The 23326-nt window shown below is 43.5% G+C and overlaps 2 long non-coding RNA genes across 2 annotated transcripts in view; both read left to right on the top strand.

Annotated features, from left to right (window-relative positions):
* The first annotated feature begins 304 nt into the window (after window positions 1-304).
* Window positions 305-23326, top strand: part of LOC105739564 — a 42845-nt gene continuing 19823 nt past the window's right edge. The window contains exon 1 of the long non-coding RNA XR_001115491.1: window positions 305-587. This is a non-coding gene — a long non-coding RNA (uncharacterized LOC105739564). The remainder of the gene's footprint in view (window positions 588-23326) is intronic.
* LOC101178935 lies at window positions 12811-17671 on the top strand. The gene is made up of 2 exons (XR_178038.3): window positions 12811-13035; window positions 15455-17671. It is a non-coding gene; the product is annotated as an uncharacterized LOC101178935 (long non-coding RNA).

The raw sequence follows: 23326 nt of genomic DNA, 5'->3' as shown, positions 1-23326 counted from the left end.
CATTCTCTGACTTTTATGCGTTTAGGCTAAAGGAACCTGGAAAAACACATGAATCAAAATAAAAGTTGATTCACCTTTCCAGGTCAGAGTTACAAGTGCCAAAACTCTCAGGCGAGATCTGCCAGTGACGTTCTGACCGCATGCCTCTCTGCAAGGAAAGTGGTATGTGTTGTTTTTTCCAGCAGTGGAAATACAAATGATTAACTCTGGAAACCATGGCTGTTTCACTGATAACTAATTTGTTTGCTGATAAATGATTACCCAGGAGCCAGAATAGAGAGCCAAAAGTCAAACTGCAAAAATTATTAAGTTCCCTCTGTATGCAGAATATTGTGCAACATGGTTATGGGTACTACAGTGGATGTGAGTGTGTAGACCTTGTACAATAGAGCTTATAGGCTAAAGAGAAGACAGGAAGAAACAACAGGAACACATATAGCTGGAATGCAGATGGGATCTGTGCTACTTACGCTAGCCATGGGATGATTAGAACAAGATAAGAGACATGAGGAAGACTTCTTCAAGGAGGTGCTCAAGCCATGTTTTCGAAAAGAGAACTCAAGGTCTGGCAGGGAGAAAGGAGCAAGGTAACCAGGGGAAGTCTTGGAGGAGAGCAAGGTGATGCTGAAACCGCCCTCACTCTTGGTTTTAATGTTGTTCTTGTCTTACTGGTTGATTCAGAGCATTCACAGTGCAAGAGAGATAGGGACATTTGATTTAAGAAATAGAGCAGAATCTCCTAAAATTAAATCAGAATTTTTGATGGAGTAGAGGTCAGCTATGTTTTGGAAGTGTTTGGGAAATTGTTAGTTTTGTTCCCAGGATCTGATGCTTTTGTGGTTGAATATTCCATGTGAATGTTTTCTCTGCCCATGCAAATAGTAGGTCTCCCAGACAAATATCTCAGTGGTGCCAGCACTTCATTTTCCAAATGTAGGAGGATCTTTCTAATACTTCCTTTGTGGGGAACGTGAAACTGTTGGAGGCTTGTAATCGTATCTATATTTTAAAGAAAGATTTTTTTTATCAACAGGCTATATGGAAATATATTCAAAACTCTGTTAGTATTATGGTTGGATATTAATTTTGAAGTATTATATAGTTTTCTTCCTCCTGTACTTCTTTCTTAACCCTCTCACCTACTTCTCTTCTTGTTTTTTATTTTATTTTATTTTACTATTTATTTATTTATTTATTTATTTATTTATTTATTTATTTATTTATTTTGAGGCAGATTCTCACTCTGTTGCCCAGGCTGGAGTGCAGTGGCGCGATCTCCACTCACTGCAACCTCCATCTCCCAGGTTCAAGTGATTCTCTTGCCTCAGCCTCCCAAGTAGCTGGGATTACAGGCATGTGCCACCACACCCAGCTAATGTTTGTATTTTTAGTAGAGACAGCGTTTTGCCATGTTCTCCAGGCTGGTCTCGAATCCCTGACTTCAGGTGATCCCCCCGCCTCAGCCTCCCAAAGTACTTCTTGCTTTTTTGAGCAAGGTTAGTCTGTCCTCATCGTCTTAGTGAAGGGATGGTCAACAGGGGACAGAGATATAGAAGCCCATTTTCCTGGCTTTTGAGTTTTTAAAGCCCTTGTGTGTAAAGGAAGGGCTCTGACTTACACAAGAGATTTAGGAGAATATGTGGTGCTCCACTTGAAGTTCCCTGTCTCCAGTCTCTGGGGACTTGGAGCAGGGGAGGTGTGTCACAGAGAAAGTAAGAACTGTATATTCATTAGGGAATTCTTGAATGTGGTATTGTGTGTCCTGGGTGAATGGGAATGGAACCCACTGATTAGCTGGCCGAATTTCTGTAGACTAAGATTTGTACCTGCAACTGTCTAGTGCTAAATGGTAAATATTTTTCTTCCAGTTGATTTGCCTGGGGTTCTCATTAACTTTCTAGAAGATTTTGGATAGAACTCTTGGATATTTAATGTCACAAATTTTAGTTTTGATCTTGCCTTTTGGGCTCAATGTTGCATTCCTATAACTCTCCAACTTACTGGAAAACAATTATCGGAATAACCCAAGTTTACATGAAAAGTAAACACAGCAAAGAGCTGGAAAAACAGCATGTGGTGGGTCATGGCCAAATTTGCCCATGGAAAGCCCCTAAGTGGATATAAGCTGAAAATTCTTAAGTCCTGTAACATAAGTGCAGATAAAGGGAAGTTGCTTAATATGGAGCACCGGCACAGAAAAGAAGAATGATTTTACGTAAACATTGTGCAGTAAGTATCTTAGAACCCCAAACCTGGGCACAGGCCTGGGGGATGTTGTTTATTGCGTTAAAGAAGGATTGTCTGAAACGGTGATACACATCATCCTAGAGGCTGGCATGCCCTTTCTGCAGGGGAGACGAGCCTTTGTTCTGGGCTTCTGGAGTCTTGTAGATTCCTCATCCTGAGAGCTACTGCCCACAGCCACCACCCCACGTAGGTGTGTCCAGTTTAGAAACAAAAGGGGGACTCTGGCAGGCTGGCTGCTATGCTGTATTTGTGGTTATTATTATTATTATTATTATTTATTTATTTTTGAGATGGAGTTTTGCTTTTGTTGGCCCAGGCTAGAGTGCAATGGTTCAATCTCAGTTCGTCACAACCGCTGCCTCCTGGGTTCAAGCAATTCATCTGCCTCAGGATCCTGAGTACCTGGGATTACAGTCATGTGCCACCACGCCCCGCCAATTTTGTATTTTTAGTAGAGACGAGGTTTCTCCATGTTGGTCAGGCTGGTCTCGAACTTCCAATCTCAAGTGATCTGCCCACCTTGGCCTCCCAAAGTGCTGGGATTACAGGCATTGTGGTCATTATTTTTAAATACTGTAGCATAAGTAATGGAATATGTGTGTAAACCAATTAATCCTAATCTGCTTTTCCTCTTTAGGGTTGATTAATTAGTGGATAACACAAACAAGTGAACTCTAGGCTGTGTCAACAACTGAGTTTCCTTTATTTGCACAAAAAGTGTTAAAAGTAATTGTTGATTTGGCAAACCAGCAGATTTTTTTTTGTTTGGTTAGTAGTAATCTAATAGGACTAATTGTCTTGTGTGAATAAGGGATAAAAATGATCAAGCCCAATAATTATGCCATCTGTGTAGGGCTGGGAGTCTAGAGCCCACTGGTGTGACATCTCCAAAGATAAGACCACTCTCCCCTTGCCCGCCACCATGTAACCATAGGAAACCAGTCTTTGTGTTTGCTTCAAAAACTTGTCTCCAACATTTTCAGGCTGGGGCAAGGGTGCAAATGGAGACCCACATAGCATATGTTTAAACATCTAAAAGCTATAAATCCAGCCAAGAAACCATAATATAGAACATACTCTAGCCTCTTGCCTTGAAAAATATATATTCAGAGAGACTTAGAATATCAAGTTTGGATATAGAATTCTTGGACTCACAGTTCCATCTGCTTGTCCCAGTGTCTCCGTTCTGTGTCTGCTCCCAGCTCCATCCCTCATCCCATATTGAAGACACCCCAGTCTGCATAGTCCATTCTTTATAAATGGCTGCCTGGTGGCCTAGGGATGAGGACAGCCAAGAGACAGATGATCCTCAGGACTCAGACCCCCTGAAGAGGCCTGAAGTGAGTTCAGGGCCCTTGGGATCCTGGGCACCAAAGAGTGGTCTAGGTGGGGTATAGGATGGGCTTTCCACTGGTGATGAGTCACAGGTGCAGACACATTCCCTGAGCCCTGTGACTCATCACCTATGGAAAGAGGGTGCATAGGAGGGGCAGAAAGAGACCCTTTAAAGGACAGAGCCTAGGACAGCAACCCCCTCTTGCCTGGGTATTTCTGCTGTTTTTGTTTGGGGGAGCTGGAAGTTGCAAGAGGAGAGAGAGAGAGAGAGAGAGAAATCTCTCCTCTTAGCAAGGTTTTAAAAGATTAATATAATCTGGTATCTAACAAAGATCCCTGCATTTGATGAAATGTGGTCTGAGCTGAGACTTGCATTTATTGCAACAGCTCCACTTGGTAGCAAGCTAATCGGGGTGGGGACCTACAGTCTCTACTTGTGTCCAACCACAGGAGGTGACTGATATTTTTTATGGTGAGATCATGGCTTACTGATGCAGAATCAACCATGCCCCAAGAGTTCTGTTTGCACCTGTTCACCTCCTCACTGGACCTGACACATGCCGAATGATTAGTTGGGTGTAGTAAGAGCGTCTGTTTCTCCTTGCACATTTGAAAATGAAGTTCTCAAGTAGGTAGTGTAAAGTCATGAATCTAATTCATAGTCCCTCTCTCTCAGTCCACCATGCACCCTTCAGCAAGAACTCTCTTCCCACTGGTCTTTGAGCCTCATTCAGCCCCACCTGGTGAGTTGAGGAAATAAGCCTAGGTGAATGCGAGCTCTGATAATCCAAAGGCTTTCAGAAAACCACAACAAGCCAGGAAAACCACCAAGTTTTCCATGGAGGCAGGGAAAGGGAGGAGGATGGGTCTGAGTGTCTGCTAGAATCTAGACTCAACTTTTCTGAGAATTTACCAGTGAATTTGGACAAATCTCTTTCTTCTTTCTTTCTCAGTTTCTCTGTCTAAAATGACGAGTGTGAATTAAATAGCCTAAAGTCCCTTCTAGTGCCAAAATTCTTGGGTTATTTGGCTCTCATTGGCTACAGTGCCTTCTAATGTAAGCAAATGTAAAATTCCCTCTTCCCTCTTCAGCGCAAATGGACTTCATTCTCAAGGCACAACGGGGAGCCTGTATCCTGGAGGGCCCTAAGAAAGAAGCCAAGTCCATTTGCTGTGAGTTGACAGGGACAGGAGTCCTTCTACCAAACTCTGTGTGGCTGGCCCAGACCACCTGCTCAGCCAGGCAGTGCTCCTGTAAGAGCAGAATAATTTTCATTCCCCTCACATTAGTTTAAGCGAGGATTCACTTTTTTGTCTTCATGTCAGTTGATACTCAGTGGATCGCGTGGTTTATAGCTGGATTGATATCGTTTAAATCTGGAACTCTTTTCCTCTGGCCTCAATAACCCAAACAACTTGTATGCCTTTCCTCAGCTCCCTCCCTTTTCAGGAAAAGTGATGAAGAGGTCAAAGAGAACACAGTGAGAGGGAAGTTGCTGGAGCAAGCTTTCCCCAGCTGCAATGTTCTCTCAGACGTCAAGGTTGTCCCCTGTTCTTAGAGGTTGTTCCAGATCTTAGATAGTCACTATGCCCAGAGGCAAATACAGCTGGGACAGCAGCTAGAGGGAATGATCCTCCAGCTTCCTGCTGCTGTCCTTAAGTGTGGCTGTCACGAGACGCACAAGTTTGCAGGGGAGACTGAGTGCCTAGATTGCGGGAAGAAAGATAAAATTACACAGCCTTGTTTACATCCTAAATTGGTAGTCTGACTTGGTGAGCTATAGATTATGAGGAGGTTGCTTTGCAGACTATGAGGAGTCACCGAGCAGCTATTCAATGGCAGAGGTGAACCTGGCATCGTGGTGGCCCCTTCCCTTCCAGGGGCTCATCCCACCTTCCTCTCTTCATGTCCACATTGGTTCTCCTGACTGACGCTCTCTTCCTCCCTCGGCCACCTGGGTCAGCTCAGGCCCCACAAGTGTTTCTCATCATGACACCTCTCTTCCCTAGAACCCACCCCTAAGTTCCTGCTTCCCGCCTGTGAGTATGTTAGGGTGCTGTCAGCAGGACTGTGGGGTGGAGACGCCTGATGCCTCTCACCTGAAGATAAGAGGTGAGCAGGCAAAGTGCCTGAGTCTGTCTGTTCTGCTATAGCAAAATACCTGAGACTATATTGGGGTAAATTTTTTTTTTTTTTTGCTTTTGAATAAAATGTTTGTGTAATATCAAGAAAAGATGGCTCTGCAGTGATTTGTCTTTGGTGGAGGAGGGGAACTGGCAGGGGAGAAAGACTGTGTTTCAGAAGAAATTATAGTATTAGATTAACCTTGGATTCCTGGGTGGCCAAGTGTTCACCCATGGTATGGAGCTGCCCACAACGCCCCTCCTCAGCATGAAGCAGCCAAAAAGATTGATGACTGGTTTCCTCATGATGGAGAACTGTATTAGTCTGTTTTCACGCTGCTGATAAAGACATACCTGAGACTGGGAAATTTACAAAAGAAAGAGGTTTAAGAGACTTACAGTTCCACATGGCTGGAAGGCCTCACAATCATGGCAGAAGGCAAGGAGGAGCAAGTCATGTCTTACATGGATGGCAGCAGGCAAAGAGAGTTTGTGCAAGGGAACTCCTCTTTATAAAACCATGATATCTCATGAGGCTTATTCACTATCATGAGAACAGCACGGGAAAGACTTGCCCCCATGATTCAGTTACCTTCCACAGGGTCCCTTCCACAACATGTGGGAATTCAAGATGAGATTTGGGTGGGTACACAGCCAAACCATATCATTCTGCACCTGGCCCCTCCCAAATCTCATGTCCTCACATTTCAAAACCAATCATGTCTTTCCAGCAGTCCCCCAGAGTCTTAACTCAGTTCAGCATTAACTGAAAAGTCCACAGTCCAAAGTCTTATCCGAGACAAGGCAAGTCCCTTCCACTTATGAGCCTGTAAAATCAAAAGCAAGTTAGTTACTTCCTAGACACAATAGGGTGCAGGCATTGGGTAAATAAAGCCATTCCAAATGGGAGAAATTGGCCAAAACAAAGGGGTTACAGGCCCCATACAAGTCTGAAATCCAGGAGGGCAGTTAAAGCTTAAAGTTTCAAAATGATCTCCTTCGATTCCACATCTCACATCCAGGTCATGCTGATGAAAGTGGTGGGTTCCCATGGTCTTGGGCAGCTCCACCCCTAGGGCTTTGCAGGGTACAGCATCCCTCCTGGCTGCCTTCATGGGCTGGCATTGAGTGTCTGCAGCTTTTCCAAGCACATGATGCAAACTGTCAGTGGAGCTACCATTCTGGGGTCTGGAGGATGGTGGCCCTCTTCTCACAGCTCCACTAGGCATTGCTGCAGTAGGGACTCTGTGTGGGGACTCTGACCCCACATTTCCCTTCTATACTGCCCTAGCAAACGTTCTCCATGAGGGCCCCACCCCTGCAGCAAACTACTGCCTGGGAACCCAGACATTTCCACACATTTCCTGAAATCTAGGCAGAAGTTCCCAAACCTCTGTTCTTGACTTCTGTGTACTTGCAGGCTCAATATCACGTGGAAGTAGCCAAGGCTTGGGGCTTGCACCCTCTGAAGCCACGGCCTGAGCTGTACATTGGCCCCTTTTAGTCATGGCTGGAGTAGCTGGGACACAGGCACCAAGTCCCTAGAATGCACATAGCAGAAGGACCCTGGGCCCAGCCCATGAAACCATTTTTTCCTCATAAACCTCCAGGCCTGTGATGGGAGAGGCTGCTGCAAAGGTCTCTAACATGCCCTGGAGACATTTTCCCCATTGCCTTGGGGATTAACATTCGGCTCCTTGTTACTTATGCAAATTTCTGCAGCTGGCTTGAATTTCTTCTCACAAAATGGAATTATCTTTTCTATTGCATTGTTAGGCTGCAAATTTTCCAAACTTTTATGCTCTGCTTCCCTTATAAAACTGAATGCCTTTAACGGTACCCAAGTCACCTCTTGAAAGCTTTGCTGCTTAGAAATTTCTTCCACCAGGTACCCTAAATCATCTCTCTCAAGTTTAAAGTTCCACAAATCTCTAGGGCAGGGGCAAGATGCCACCAGTCTCTTTACTAAAATATAGCAAGAGTTACCTTTGCTCCAATTCCCAACAAGTTCCTCATCTCCATCTGAGACCGCCTCAGCCTGGATTTCCTGTCCACATCATCAGCATTTTAGAAAAAGCCATTCAACAAGTCTCTAGGGAATTTCAAACTTTCCTATATTTTCCTGTCTTCTTCTCCATACTGTGCCAACCTCTGCCAAAGTTGCTTCCATATTTTTCCAAAGTTGCTTCTATATTTTTGGGTATCTTTTCAACAGCTCCCCACTCTATTGGTACCAATTTACTGTATTAGTCTGTTCTCACACTGCAGATAAAACATACCCGAGACTGAGCAATTTACAAAAGAAAGAGGCTTAATGGACTTACAGTTCCACATGGTTGGGGAGGCCTCATGATCATGGCAGAAGGCAAGGAGGAGCAAGTCATGTCTTACATGGATGGCAGCAGGCAAAGAAAGAGAACTTATGCAGGGGAACTCCTCTTTATATACCCATCAGATCTTGTGAGGCTTATTCACTATCATGAGAGCAGCATGGGAAAGACTTGCCCCCATGATTCAGTTATATCCCACTGGGTCCCTCCTACAACATGTGGGAATTCAAGATGAGAGGTGGGGACACAGCCAAACCATATCAAGGACTGATAAATAGAAAGAGGGGCGGAGGACTAAAACCAGCCCAATTGTCCCATAGAACTGATGTTTCTGCTTTCTTTGAATAAACATAGAAATTGATCCTCCCAGTCTTAAAACTTGAGAAAGTTACATTTGTCTTATCTGACTTTCTTTCTCAGGAAACCAACCATCAACCCTCCCAGATAGTGGCAAGGAACTAAAACTTACCAGATCATAGCACCTGGACAGTGAGACACCAGAGCCCCTCACCTATCAAGACTGCCTAACTGGCCACCTGCTTCTTGTTGACCAACTCCTCTTCCTTACCCCTCTTGAATTCCTATTTTCCCACACATGGCTTCATTTCTTCCCTGCTATATAAACTCTTCATTTTAGTCAGTTGGGGAAATGGATTTGAGACTGATCTCCCATCTCCTGGGCTGTAGCACCCAATTAAAGCCTTCTTCCCTGGCAATACTCTTTGTCTCAGCGATTGGCTTTTTGTGTGGCAAGCAGCAGGACCTAGACTGAACCTCTGGCATTTGAGTAACAGACATGGGTATATTATGTGATGCTGAGGTTTAGGGTATGATTGATCCCATCACCCAGGTAGTGAGCATAGTACCCAATGGTTAGTTTTTCAACCCTTGCGGCCTCCCTTCCATCTCCCACGAGTAGTCCTCAGTGTCTATTGTTGGCATCTTTGTATCCATGAGTACCCAACGTTTAGCTCCCACTTACAAGTGAGGACATCGGTATTTGGTTTTCTATTCCTGCATTCATTTGCTTAGGATGATGGACTCCAGCTGTATCTGTGTTGCTGTAAAGGACATAATTTCATTCTTTTTTATGGTTGTGCAAATATCACTTACAATTTGTAAATGAAGAAAATGGGCTGGGTGTGGTGGCTCACATCTGTAATCCCAACACTTTGGGAGCCTGAGGCAGGAGGATCACTTCAGCCCAAAAGTTTGAGACCAGTCTGGGCAACATAGTGAGACCCCATCTCTAAAATAAATAAATAATGATTCCATACTCTATCATGACAACTTAACTTAGCTAGGTCATTTTATACTAAACATGGACAATTTTAAGGGTTATCTTGTATAACATTACTCACTAGCAGTTGATGCAGGTGAATATTCAGCTAAAAGACTTAAAAATGCTTTATTCCTGGCTACTCAAAGTGTGGTTCATGGATCAACAGCATCGGCATCATCTGAGAGCTGTTAAAGTGCAGACTCTCAGATCCTACTCAGACCTGACAAATCAAAATCTGCATCCTAACCAGATTCCCCAGGTGATTTGTAGGCACACTGAAGTTTGAAAAGCAAATTGGCCACCTATCAGAATGACCTGATATACTTTAAAATCTAGTTACCTGGGCTCCATTCCCAAAGATTGTTTCAACAAGTTTGGAGCAGAGCCCAGTGAACTATGTATTTTTTTAAAATATCCTCCAAAACAGACAAGTTTGGGAACCATGACTCTAGCCCATCCTCTCTATTCTGCTGATGAAGAAAATGAGGTGCAGTGTGGTGAAATGATCTCATCAAATTAATAGCAGATTAAAATCCAGGCCGGGCATGGTGGAGGATCACTCGAGCCTAGGAGTTCGAGACCAGCCTGAGCAACATGGCAAGACCCCCAACTTTAAAAAAAAAAAAAAAAGCCAGGCGTGGTGGTGCACACCTGTAGTCTCAGCTACTTGGGAGGCTGAGGTGGGAAGATTGCTTGAGCCCAGCACGTTGAGGCTGCACTGAGCCATGTTTGTATCACTGTACTCTAGCCTGGGCAACAGAGCAAGACCATCTCAAAAAAATAAATAAATAAATAAAATAAAATACTATAAAATACAGATCCCCTGACTACTAGACCAATTTAGCCTACACACACACACATACACACACAATCATATTATTATATACAGTTGAAAAGACTGTGCTTATGGAATTTGTTCCAAGAAACAGAAGGGATTTTGCTTGACACAAACTGGAGCTTGGCAGCAATATGAAGAAATTTGAGGACTTGAGACTGGTTCTCAAGAAGCGTACATTCAATGGGGCAAAGAAGATACTGGGCAATCCAATAAATAAAAACAAATATAAGGAAAGGAACTCATGAATGCATTTGCCACTCCACACTCGTCTGTGTTGGAATTGTTTCCTTCTCTACAACCCCACAGAATTTTGTTTCTGTTTCCCCTGTGGACTACTTCCAGCCTCCATATCAAAATTCTTTATGTGTTGAGCTTTGTGCCTGGCCCATGAGTAACAAAGTACCAAACTCTTAAAGACCTTTGTCACCAGCCTGTCAGTGCACATAGTAGAAACTTATCAAGAGCATTTGAGGAGAGGATGGAGTGGTATTCACATAGTCATGTGATCAATTTCTTATTGCTCGATATGTATGCTACGGACTAAATGTTTGTGCCCTCCCCCAGAATTTACATGTTGAAGTCCTAATTCCCAATATGATAATATTTGCAGTTGGGGCCTTTGGGAGGCACTTAGGTTTAGATTAGGTCATGAGAGGTGGGGGCCATATGATGGGATTCATGCCCTTATAAGAAGAAGAGACCAGAGCTCCCTCTCTCTGCCATGTGAGGGCCCTGCAAGAAGGCAGCTATCTGCAAACGAGGAAGAGGGCCCTCACCAGACAATGAATCTACTGGCACCCCCTTAGGCTTCTCAGCTTCCAGAATGGTGAGAAATAAATGTTTGTTGTTTATGCCGCTCAGTCAGTGGTATTTTGCTATAGTGGTCCAAACAGACTAAGATAATGTGCATTACACTGAACTAAGTGGTGAGTAGAATACCAAGTTTATAAAACGCAGTTCCACCCTAAGGATACGTGTGTGTGTGTGTGTATGCGTGTGTGTGTTAGAGGCAGGGTCTTGCTATGTTGCCCAGGCTTGTCTCAAATTCCTGGGCTCAAATGATCCACCCGCCTCAGTCTCCCAAAGTGCTGAGATTACAGGCATGAGCCACTGCTCCCAGCCCGTAAGGATACTTATAATCTAGTAGGCAGATGATTCATGGTCTCTTAAAAATATATTCAAGATTACAAGACAATATGTAACAAGAGCCATTTGAAGGATATACACACAAGCAACTTTCCCAACCTATGAAACCCTTTTTATTTTTATTATTATTATTTTTTGAGACAGAGTCTCGCTCTGTCCCCCAGGCTGGAGTGCAATGGCACAATCTCAGCTCACTGCAACCTCTGCCTCCCAGGTTCAAGCAATTCTCCAGCCTCAGCCTCCTGAGTAGCTGGGATTACAGGTGCCTGCCACCACATCAGGCTAATTTTTTTATTTTTAATAGGGACAGGATTTCACCATGTTGGTCAGGCTGGTCTCGAACTCCTGACCTCAGGTGATCCACCCACCTGAGCCTCCCCAAGTACTGGGATTACAGGCGTGAAACACTGCACCTGGCTCAAAACCCTTTTTATAACAAATAATTTCAAATGGTCTTTTAATTTTTCTGAACTGGAATTCATGAATAATATAGTTAACTTACACATGAACGATATAACTCACTCAAAATCAGTGTAATAAATTCCTTAACTCTGATATAAAGAAGAAATAAAATAAAAGCAACTTATACCAAAAACGTCTGAGGTCGGGAGTTCGAGACCAGCCTGACCAACACGGAGAAGCCCCATCTCTACTAAAAATACAAAATTAGCCAGGTGTGGTGGCACATCCCTGTAATCCCAGCTACTCAGGAGGCTGAGGCAGGAGAATCACTTGAACCCGGGAGGCAGAGGTTGCAGTGAGCCGAGATCACAACGTTGCGTTCCAGTCTGGGCAACAAGAGCAAGACTCTGTCTCAAAAAAAAAAAAAAAAAAAAAAGTGTTTCAGCATATAGATATTCAGGCACATTTACACCAAAAACCACAATGAAGTACTCAGATACAAAACTGCTATGATTGGGATAGCTACAAATGCAAACTAATAGAGATATATTGTCCCGGAGATTGCACTGGGAGCAGCGTGACTGTGGATAATGTGTGTTTCCAAAGCAGTGACTTAAGGTAAAGTTCTGAACAAAGCAAAGAACGCTTTTCCCTGAATTTTCACAAAAGTTGAGTTCCTGGAAATGTGGTGTGTATTAAAACTGTGCAAACAATACTTTGGGTATAAAAAGGGGGCTGGGTGTGGTGGCTCACGCCTGTAATTCCAGCACTTTGGGAGGCCGAGACGGGCGGATCACTTAAGGTCAGGAGTTTGAGACCAGCCTGGTGACCAACATGATGAAACTCCATCTCTACTAAAAATATAAAATTTAGCTGGGTGTGGTGGCGGGCGCCTGTGATCCCAGCTACTGGGGAGGTTGAGGCAGGCGAATTGTTTGAACTGGGGAGGTGGAGGTTGCAGTGAGCCAAATCATGCCACTGCACTCCAGCCTGGGCGACAGAGCAGACTCCGTCTCAAAAACAAACAAACAAACAAAAAACTCTGTGTGTAAACAGGAATTAGGTTCCAGGCTCAAATAATTAAAAATAGATTTTTCACCCACCAGACTGCCTGGGCAGCTCTTTAGAAAGTTGTGTGACATATGAACAAATTCTTCCCTATACGAGGCTGTGCCGTACATCGCAGGCTGTCCAGCATCGACCCCACTGATGGATGCTAGTAGTCCTCCCCGCCAGCACTCAACATTGTGACAGTTAAAAACATCCCCTCTACGTTTCCAATGCCCCTGTTGGGGTGGCAGGACTCCCACTGAGAGACGCTAGTAGAGATGGTAAGTGGAGGCAGAGCAGCACCTCTCACACTTCCATGTGCCTTTGAATGCCCCCACGGATCTTGCTAACATGCAGATTTAGGATGTCTGGGGCGGAGCCTGAGAATCTGCATTTCTGCTAGCTGTTCTCGGACCCAGGCTGGCGAGATCAGAGGAAGAAGAAATGACCTTGGGTTTAGGTAGCAAAGACTTCACAGAAAAGAAGGGAACATAAACAAGGTGTTGAAGAATACATGGAGGTGGAGCTGATGACATTCCATGAGGTGCAGGCTGCTGGGAGGCAGGCACACTGGACCAGCGGAGAGGGATCCGTACGTAGCAAACTGTGCCCGAAGTGAGCAAACAGCCTTGAGCCAACAGCAACAGCACTGCTGGGCACAGAGGGTAAAAATAACAACTCCCTACTGGGGTCGAGTCTGCCAGACCCTGGCAAAGTTCATTTCTTTCAATAAATCCAGCAGCTTTCCCTTTGATAAATACTGTCAAGGCTGGAACATGTGATGCTAACAAAATATGGTTTTAATTTGGGGCCCACTGCGCTCATGGTTAAATACTGCGTGTGTGTATACACAAGCAGACTCACAGCGGGCCAAGTTAATATGCTTGGGCTGAGAATGGCTAAACCCATGAGGATTCAGTCATACAGATTTTGCTGCTCTGAAAAGCAACCTAATCACCATCATCAATTCTAATGCTCTAAGACTTCTTAGGAACATGGAAGCTTTTAAAGTTCAGCCATTTGTGCGTTTGCATTCAGTGCAGACGCAGGGGCACATTTGTTTTCCTGATATTTTATGCCTACTTTATTGTCATATGTTGTCTGACATTCGGAAGATAACATGCTGTTTTAATCCACAGCTCAACACTGCATTAAAACTTGATGGTCCATAGCTTTGTAGCAAAGGGAGGTGGGGAGGAAATGAGAATCAGAGTTTAGCAACAGACCGAGGCTTGTTCTGGTGGGATTAATTCCTGGGAACACAGAAACTCTCAGAGTTTTTGTTAGTCTATGTGTGTCAGTTTTGGAACAGCCCAGGGAAAGAAGGAAACTGGCTAAACAAGTTTCAGTCTGGCCTCTGCGGTGGACGCTGCTGGTAACTGGACCTCCAGGCCATCATGAATAATGAAGAAGCCTGCTTCTTCAAGAGTGCAGGTCACAGCAACTGCACGGAGGCAATTGCCCAGCAAACCAAAGATTACAGCACCTGGCCAGTAATCTTATGGGGGAAACAAACAAAGCTGGGAATGCAGTGAGTAGCAGGTGTCCTCAGGGCAGTAGGAGGGCAGAGAAAGTGAAGAAGCCGGGTGGGTAGTGGGAGTGGGAACCTACCCGAAGGTCCTCAGTGCAGGATGCAGAACAGTTTGCCCTTCCAGAGACCAGCTCCTCAGGAAGGTGAAACTCACGGAAGGGAGCTGGTTGTTTCATGAAACAAGCAAGGATCAGAATAATTTCCTGAAGGGACTAGAGGTTTATCACATGCGGAATACCAGTATGAAGGGAGCTGCAGGAATTCTTCATTCCAGGAGACACCTGCCCTGTTGCATTTTGAAATTGGCTAAAAATGTATTTCTGTTTTATTATTATTTATTCGTAGTGACAGAAAAAGCCTGAGATCCTGTGAGCAGCGACTCCCCAGTTAGTCACTGGTCAGCTAGAGACTATCTAAGGTAGAAAACTTGGTGGGAATACTTAAATTTTGCACACCCATGCTTATTTTTTGTGGCAAAAGTGAAGCCTGTTTATTGGAGAAAAATGTTAGTCCCTAAACAGTGCAGACATTGTTTAAAAATCGGGGAGAGTCCTCCTAGTTATGAGGGGAAGTCCTTCTTTAGGCTACTGAAAACTTCAAATTAGAAGTTGCTTAGGAGCAACCAATGAGGATTGAGTGAATTAGGGATTCCCGAGGTATTTTCCACTGGTCTCTAGGGTACTCTATGTTTTCTCTGGTGTTCTGGAAGGAGAGAGAAAAGGCAATTCTCCCTATCCTAAGAGCTGTTAGTTGGTTTGGAGCCGTGGGGGATGCTGGTCAGATGCTGCCTAAGCCGAGTGCACATTCAGGGCATGGCTGCACTTGGCACTGGCTTCTTTTTTCCTTGGATTGCTTCCTCACTAATGGAAAGGATTGAGAGGAGGGCCTGGCAATTTTATCTGGAAAAATAATTCAGATTTCTAATGGTATAGAGATTATGTACCATTAGAAAGGGCAGGGGAAAGGAGGATTTGTTCCTGCGTATTCATTACGGTGTTGAAATGCTCTGGGGACGAGAGGTCAGTGGGCATTGAACCCAAATCAAATTTAGCAAGTGGAATAAGCCTCTAATTGGAGGCCTGGATTCCACATTAAAAGCTATTCTCCACCTGATACCTTTTAAAGATACCGCTGCAGTGTGTAAATTTCATGGATTTCACTCATTGCAGGTCCCCAAGCATGCTAACCATGAAGCAGTGATATCGCACAGCACCTGCTTCCAGCAGCCTGGAGCCAAGGGGCAAAATGGAAAGAGTCAGCATTTCTCTTTTAGGTTCTCTGCCTCTCCAATGTGTAAGCTTTTAACCCCCACTATGCATCTTTGTTCCATTCTCCTCCAGTACCCATTTTAGTGAGCTTCTGTTGTTTCTGCCCCAGGATATCTCTAACAGAGAACCAAGATATTTATCAGGAGAAATTCTCCCACTCTCCTCTCAGTCCTTGGGGATCTGATGAAATGACACTTCTTGGACTGTGGGCTGGAGCATGTGAGTCACACCTGGGCCAATCATTTTATCCTATTTCATGACCACATGACCAATTCAGGGATGGGAACATGACCCAGGTGGAACCTATGAGAGGCAGTGAGGTATTTCCAGGTACTTCCAGGAAAGAGGGTCTCACTTTTCCCTCTATAATGTACACCAGAGAAGGTGTGTGGCTGAAGCTGCCACCATCCTCTTGTGGCCACAGAAAGCTGGGATTAATTGTAACAACGCAATTGGCAGATCTGAAAGCTGAGAACAAAAAAGCAAAAAAGCTGTGTTCTAATAACACTATATATGAGCCCTAAATCCAGCTATGCCTGGGGCCAGTCTTACCATGGAATTTTAACCTAAGCTGGTTGATAAATTATCTTTTCACTTAAGGCAGATTTTCTGCCACTTGTGAGAAGAAGACAGATATACCCAAGAAGTTCCTGTTCTTTCTCATTAACCCATATTAAAACCCACTTTCAGGAAAGGATTCTCCATTCTAAATTATGAATAAATGATAATGTTTCAAAGTATGACTCCTTCGAGAAAGTTTTCAGCTTTCAGGATTTGTTCAGCAAATACTGAGCCCCTTCTGATGCAAATAGACATGGCAGTGTATGGTAGGAGAGTGTAGCCAAGTTTTCCCAACAAACTCAGTATTTCAGTGCCTAATTTTGGCCATTCAGATAAGTTTCAACTTCTAGTAATGGCCAAGTAAATTATATCTAACTAACCCTTCTGCCAAAGACAATGGTAAATTCTGGACCCAAAACACAATGATAACAACAAAACCTGTTTGAAGGTCCTTGAAACTGGCCAACGTGGTTTGGTTCTGCAGACAAAAACTGAAGACATGACCCCTGAAAAAAGGAAATCACATATGGTGAGATACACATTTATCAGGTTTTCCTTTGGCAGTGCTATCCATTTCCTGCAGTGGACAGAGGTAGAGCTCAGCAGAAAGTGGCAGTTGTACTGAGCTAAAAAGTTAGAGGTTAGAATTTGGGGCTTCCACAGTAGCAGGAGATTGGGAAGGAGGGAATCTCACAAAGGAGGGCGTCTCAGATGGGGAGCTCCCAAATCTGTGTACAAATTCTCTGACTCCTAAACTGTGCATCCGGATGAGGTTCAAGGAGCCGAGGGAAAAATAACAGCTGGAAGGCTAAAAAGGTGTTGTCTTGTGTTGAGCAGATGGTGCTTAGGGTTTAGTTCTCACCAAGTTAGAGGGCTCTGGAGAACACCTAAAGTTTTCTACTGAGACTACAGAAGGAGTAATGATTACTCCCCAGAACTAAAGCCTATGTCCTAGGAATAAAGGCAAAACCAAAATAGGCCTGCCCTGACAAAGCCTAAAACCAACTCTTCATAGCTGCATTATGCAATATAGTAACCTCTAGGCACACATGGCATTTCAAATTTAATTAAAACTAAGTAAAATTTAAAATGTAGTTCCTCAGTCACACTAGCCACATTTCAAATGTTCACAGACACATGTGGTTAATGGCTATGATACTGGACTGCACAGACTACAGAATATTTCTATCATCATGGAAGTTCTATTGAATGGCATTGCTCCATAGGATCAAGAAACTATGCTAGTAATTTAACTGCTTGCTAGAACAAATGTCAAATTTCTTCTAAGGAAGATAGCAGACTCCAAAATCTTTTTAATATCATCCAAAATGCTCAGCATACAATTTTTTAAAATTACTAATTGTGCAAAGAATCAGGAACATGTAACCTACAGTGAAGAGAAACAACAGGTGATAAACACAGACTCACAAATGACCCAGATGTTAGAATTACAAAAGACTTAATAACTATAATAAATAAGTTAAAGAGTCTATAGGAAAATATATCTGTAGTAGGTGAAGAGATGGAAAATTTTAAGATAGCTATAGAAACTTTAAAGAAGAACCGAATGGAAATCCTGAAACTGAAAGATACAAGATCTGACATTGAAAATGCACTAGTTTGGAATTAACAGCATAATGAACACAACCTAAAAAATCAGTGAGGCTGGATGCGGTGGCTCACGCCTGTAATTCCAGCACTTTGGGAGGCTGAGGTGGGCAGATCACTTGAGGTCAGGAGTTCAAGACCAGCCTGGCCAACATGGTGAAACCCCGTCTCTACTAAAAATACAAAAATTGGCTTGGCATGGTGGTGGGCACCTGTAATCCCAGCTACTCAGGAGGCCAAGGCAGGAGAATTGCTTGAGCCAGGTAGGCAGAAGTTGCAGTGTGCCGAGATCACGCCACTGCACTCCAACCTGGGTGACAGAGCAAGACTCTGTCTCAAAAAAAAAAAATAAAAAAAAAAAATAAATAAATAAGAAATCATCAGTGAACTTGAAGACAAGTCAATGGACATTATTTAATCAGAGAGAAAAAAGATTAGAATAAAAAGAAGAATAGGGCCTAAAAATCCTGTGGGATAATATCAAGCAGTCTAACATATGTATATTTAGAGCCCCAGAAAGAGAGGAGAAACAGAATGAAGTAGAAAAAAGTATTTGAAGAAATATTGACTGGAAAGCCAGGCACAGTGGCTCACACCTATAATCTCAGCACTTTGGGAAGCCAAGATGGAAGGATTGCTTGAGCCCAGGAGTTCAAGATCAGCCTGGGCAACACAGCAAGACCCAGTCTACAAAAAAATTAAAAAATTAGCCAGGCATGGTGATGCATACTTGTAGTCCCACCTACTCAGGAGACTGAGGCAGGAGGATCACTTGGGCCCAGGGGGTCAAGGCTGCAGTGAGCTGTGACTGTACCACTGCCCTCCAGCCTGGGTGACGAGTGAGATGTCAAAAAAAGAAAAAGAAAAGAAAAGAAAGAAAGAAAGAAAGGAAGGAAGAAAGAAAGAAGGAAAGAAAGAAAGAAAGAAAAGAAATATTGGCAGGAAAATCTTTCAATTTGATCAAAAACAGTAACCTCAGCAAACTCCCAGTAGAATTATTTCAGCCATTTAGATGTCTCTGACCCAAAACCCAGCCCCACCCAACTCACTGACAAGACACAAGGTAATATACGGACTAAGAATTTCTGCAAGGATAATAGGGCCTGAGATGAGGGTACAGATATTCAGAGGCAGTGCCGACACTGAAAAATTCCACAGGTCTCTTCTCAGAATCATGCTGACTCCAGAAAACAAGTCTAGAGTATACTTTTCCTACTGAAGGATCTGACAGTCCTCCTTCAGGCCACCCTGAGACGGGCTCCATAATATTTTGCAAGTATTAGGTTGATTTGACTTTAGCTTCAATTCTACTTAAAGGAAAGGTATATTTAGATAGAGAATAGATTTCTGGGAGCTAGAGAAAATGAGGCAAAAAAGAGCTAGAGTAAAGCTAACCCAAAGCATAGATAGCCCCTTATCAAGAATTGGGTTGAGTGGAATGAGGAAAAAACTGGTAGGATTTACCCCCACAATGATGCACACATTCTTGGTGGGGGCCCTTAGTTACATGGGTCGGGAACTAATAAGTTCCTGTGGCACTTTTGATGCTTTCTGTGGCAAGTAACAACAACAACAATCATCACAATCATAACAACTTATCAAACTGACTTAAACGTAAGGAAATTTGTTATTTCACAAAACTGAAATTTTAGGACTAAACTCAGGACTTTTAAGTTGCACCTTGAATAGCTAAACAGAGTGTTGAGTGGCACACTTAGCTAGCTGAACAAATCTGGAGCTGGTTGATTCAGAAGCTCAGTGATGCCAACACGGACCCATGCTCTTTCCTTCCCTCTTCTGCTCTTCTTGTCAAAGGTTTCACCTTAAGGTCAGTTCCCTTCAAGTGTCAAGTATACATGTGCATACCTGGTCACATCTAGCAGGAGAAAGAGAAAGCAAGAAAACTCTTCCCTTGATCAAGGAGTGTTAAGTCCTTCGCTTTAGCCTGATTTAACCAAATTAAGTTGTACCTATAAGGAAAAAGGTAATTTGTCTTAGGTAGTAGCAATGAGATTTTAGAACTGATACTGGTTGGGTACCTTCAAGTCTGTGTTTCTATACAGTTTCCTAACATGGGCCTCTGATATTAGGGAGATTCTGGAGTTGCACGTCTTGATAATTTAGGAGTAAATCTCCCTTAGCAACATTTAATTATGCCTTAATTTATTTTGTGTTGCTAAAGAGCAAGTGATGAACCCATTGAGTTGCTATTGAAGCTTTGATTTGAATTTAGTAATTCCTTATTGCCTGTGTCATGGGACTTTCTCTAGTATTAGACAATCTTCCAGTTCCTCAAATGAGGCATGTTCTATTAGGCAGGAACTGGTGTGTTTGAGACCATTTGTAAGTATTTTAGGTGATAGACAATACTACACTTAGTGCCAATGATAAAGTCAATCCAGTCACAGCACCACCCAGAAAATATTGAGGGCTCTAACAAAAGGAGCACCAAAATCCAAAACAATAATAACAAAACAAAATGAAAGAGGGAACACTGAATTTGATGAATTAAAAATTATGAGAAGATTTTTATTGGAAATATTCAGGTGGCAGTAACTTCTTATGTGACTAAGCCATCTTGTTTCATAGTGAAACCAGTTTGCTAAGTACCTTTTGTTTTGTTTTGTTTTGTTTGAGGCAATGTCTTACTCTGTCACCCAGACTGGAGTGCAGTGGTGCCACTACAGTTCACTGCAGTCTCAATCTCTCAAGCTCAAGCGATCCTCCTGCCTTAGCCTCCTGAGTAGCTGGGACCACAGGCACATGCCACCACACCCAGGAAATTTTTTAAATTTTTTGGTAAAGATGAAGCCTCACTGTATTGCCTAGGCTAATCTTGAACTCCTGTGCTCAAGCAATCCTCCCAACTTGGCCTCCCAAAGTGCTGGGATTACAGGTGTGAGCCACCGCACTGGGCCCAAAGTACATTTTTTATACCTGATTGGATTTGTGTTCTAGTGGGCCTATCCACTATGTGGTATGAGTATACTTCCCGGGTAATGAGAAAAATAATGGCAAATACTTGTGATTATCTATTTGTCAAGATGATCACTAATTCTAATCTAGAATGCTAGATTAGAATTATTTGCCAGAATTAGTTTCTAGATTAGAATTAGTAATCAAGTCACAGTGACAGAAAAAAAGAGTTTCTGGGAAGGCAAAAGGAAAAATTGGTAAACTCACTTTTACTGTTTACATATTGACTTGTTTTTCTTAATGTTAACTGTGGAATTTGTTTCATCATCCAAGGTGCAAATAAAAGTCCTGAGAGTTTAGTTCCATGTCATCTCTTTTATAAATAACAGATGTCAGTTACACTGCCGTGCACCTGTTAACCTTGGAGTCACCCTCACTGCCCACTAACCCCCTCATTGCTCTAGAGGTGCCGAGAATGGGTGAAAGCAGAGGGTGGATACCCAAGCAGAAGTGAAGCAGAGGTAAAATGGCATGGAGAAAATCACTGCAGGACAATGCAAAGTCAAGGTCAAATGATGGGATGAGACAGAGACAAAGAGAAAACCATCCAGAGAACACTGGCCTAAAGCAATCCTTGGTGGTGGTGATGGGGGTGGGCGGGGGATTCTTTTAAAACCATGGTGTTTGGTAAACTAGGAAATAAAGAGATGAAGGTAAGTATCATGCCAGACTCAGCAAACAGCAGCTGGAACGAAAGAAACCCAAGGACAGCCCTGAGCATGGAGAAAATAGTGCTGGGTAGGCCTTGTTCTCTAGAGCCAGAGCACACACACAGAGGCCATCATTGAAAGTGAAGGACAATTAGAGTTGGAAGTATATGTGCATCTTTGAAAAAGGAATAGCACTTTCTGGAGACAGACACTGATTTTGAAATCATTTTAATGGCAATTCTTTTCACAAGTTGTGACCCAAACATACTTAAGTTGAAGCATCACCTCTTTTTCCCTGGTTACTTCTGCCGCCTCAGCTTATCTCAGGAGACCTTGGTATCACAACCCTGATATTTTCTCCTCCATCTCCTTGCCTGAATTAAAACTCTTCTTTACCCAGAGAGCACTGCTTTTCTTGCAGCCCTCTTAAGTCCTTTTCCACACTCTACATACCCAAGATTAGGATGTAGATGTGGCTGCCTCCTCATTCCCTAATGCAGCCCCCAAGCATTCCTGTAAAAATGGTTGCTTCTCTGAAGTTCAGGTAGTGTTGTTCTTGTCCACTGGTCTCTGGAAACTCCTTCTTGTTCCCCAAGGACTTTCCCTTCTTGCTTCTAGTATTCCCTCACACCTCAACCCTGTCATCCTCCAGAGAAGCGTTACTGTACCCATGGATGACCTAGTCAACACTCTGGCCTCTCAATGCCTTAATCTACTTCACTATCTCCAGTACCCACCTCTCAGTGGCACCTGGATCTTATCACCTCTTCAGTCTCCTTCTCTGACCACAGCTCCCTCATTCCAGTCCACTTGCACACCTGCTCTGCATCTCACCACACAAGGTCCTTAGACCCCGGCCACTCTACTTTTCCTTATCCATTAACCTACTCTGCCCTTGTTTCTCTTTGAAGCCACATGAGACTCCATAGTCCATTATCTCAGTCACTGTCTTGCCAATACCCTAAACTTACTGGCCTATTTTTTCCTTTCATCACGTCCACCTGGGCAGGGGGGGAATCCTAGAACTCAACTACATACTTTCTTATTTATGTCTCTCCCTAGGCAGCAAAGTATGACTAGAGAGAAATATCCCAGCCTACAGCCTGCACCCAGTCACCACCTTCCCTGACTCTCAAACCTTCACCTCTAGGGAATCTCACTGTCCTCCTCTTGTCCCTCATCCTTCTGTCTCTGAAATGACCATTTTAAACTTTCTCCACTTCTCAAAGCTTTGAGCCCCCATCTCATTGCTCACTTCAGTAGATGTCTTTGTTCTTACTTCACAGAGGTTATAGATGCACTCTGGTGGCAATTACCTCACTTCCTGCCACCGGCTCCTATAAACCAACCTGCACCTCTGCGCCCATCCTTTGCTTTTCCCATCTGGCAAAATGGAACTGATGTCTCTCCTCCTACAAAGGTCAAGTCTCTTCTTCTGCCATGGATTCCAGCCTTCTTAGGAAAGGTACGTTATAAATCCTCCCCTTTTTCTATCTTTGAATTGTTCCTCTCTAATGGGCCCTTTTCCTCAGCATCTAAACATGCTCCAGTCACTCCCATTCTAAAAAATTCTATTCCTGGACTCCAAATTTTCTGTTCAGTTCTACCGTTTTTCTCCTCCCCTTCACTTCTAAATTGATTGGAAGAGTTGTGCACGGTCACTGTTTGCCCTTATTCATTGCCTGTTTACTTATCAGCCTCCTCCAACTGGCTTCCTTCCCTATTCCTCTATTAGAACTTTTTTTGCTGAAGGACCTAGTGACCTCTATTGCCCAAAATCCCATGGGTACTCCTCAGTCTTTGTATTATATGACCTCTCAGCCTACTTCAACAAAGTTGACCCTCCCTTCTTTTGGAAAAAGCTATTTTTCTTGGTATCCAAACTACCACACTCTCCTGGAAGACACCCAGCTGTCTCTCTCTCTGGCTGTCTTTCTCTGTCCCTTTGCCAGCTTTTCCTCTTCTACCTGACCTTTAC

This window comes from Nomascus leucogenys, chromosome 3, assembly GCF_006542625.1.
Source record: "Nomascus leucogenys isolate Asia chromosome 3, Asia_NLE_v1, whole genome shotgun sequence".
Lineage (NCBI taxonomy): Eukaryota > Metazoa > Chordata > Mammalia > Primates > Hylobatidae > Nomascus > Nomascus leucogenys.
This window is presented reverse-complemented; position numbering and strand designations above follow the sequence as displayed.